At 34.3% G+C, this 1,002-nt stretch overlaps 1 non-coding gene across 1 annotated transcript; it reads left to right on the top strand.

Moving 5' to 3' along the window:
• The first annotated feature begins 287 nt into the window (after positions 1-287).
• Positions 288-369, top strand: Trnas-aga (transfer RNA serine (anticodon AGA)). The gene has a single exon. It is a non-coding gene; the product is annotated as a tRNA-Ser (tRNA).
• Positions 370-1,002: the final 633 nt, after the last annotated feature.

Below are 1,002 nucleotides of genomic sequence, written 5' to 3'. Positions count from 1 at the left end.
GCGATACATATGTCATACATGAATATACCGGTCTTGGCATTTTATTAAATTGTCTAGATAATGGTTTGATCTATTGATGTATTTACGTCAACCTAAAGAGTCTTGGACACACCCAAGCTTGCATCTTTGTATTAACTTAACGTATATAAAACTTAACTCATTAACTTGCTGAAGGTTGTAATCTCAAAATCGTAATGACGTTTTTTGCACGCCGCCTTTACATATTAAGGTAGCGCACCTGTAATGATTTCCCGCGATTTCTCTGAAGATTGAAGAGCCTTTGTAAAGTTGTCTTAGCCGAGTGGTTAAGGCGATAGACTAGAAATCTTTTGGGATCTTCCCGCGCAGGTTCGAATCCTGCCGACAACGCATACTTTTTGCGACGCGTTTTATTGCTTTTCTGTAATTTGATTTAATATAACATATAAGCTTCGTTTTTGTTAAATAGTAGTCCGGTTTTCCAGGAATAACACAAAAATTGCAATAACTACCTGTAGAAGCCAAGCTTTGGGTGATTTACTGCTGAAAATACCCATCATGCATGTTGCATTTTTATTTTTTGTTTAAAAAGTAAACGGTAAATCTGTCTATTTCTTGGAATTTTTGCTGTATATAGTGTATCTATAAAAACTAAGCTCAAAATATAACTTAAATGATACTATTTTGAAATTTTATGACACTTTGTTTTTAACTAACCCAATTTCTACTTGGCTAAAACCACTTACATTTCATGGCGCTCTTCCATAGATAACAAGTTATAAAAAATAAATGTCTGCAAAAGAATACTTAAATAATCTTGTTTAAACTTTAAACACCTTTACTGCATCTGTACACACCGACTGCATGTCCATATTTGGAAATCCGGATGAATTATGGAACTTTCATATACCCCAGGGGTTCAAATAAACTGGAAAAAAGCCGAACGTGGGATGATTTTGAAAAAAATCAGTATATTTTGTTTTAAAGCACGGAAAGCTATGGCAAGCGGTTCGACGCATAATC

The sequence above is a fragment of the Dreissena polymorpha genome, chromosome 4, assembly GCF_020536995.1.
Source record: "Dreissena polymorpha isolate Duluth1 chromosome 4, UMN_Dpol_1.0, whole genome shotgun sequence".
NCBI classification, from domain to species: Eukaryota; Metazoa; Mollusca; class Bivalvia; order Myida; family Dreissenidae; genus Dreissena; species Dreissena polymorpha.
This window is presented reverse-complemented; position numbering and strand designations above follow the sequence as displayed.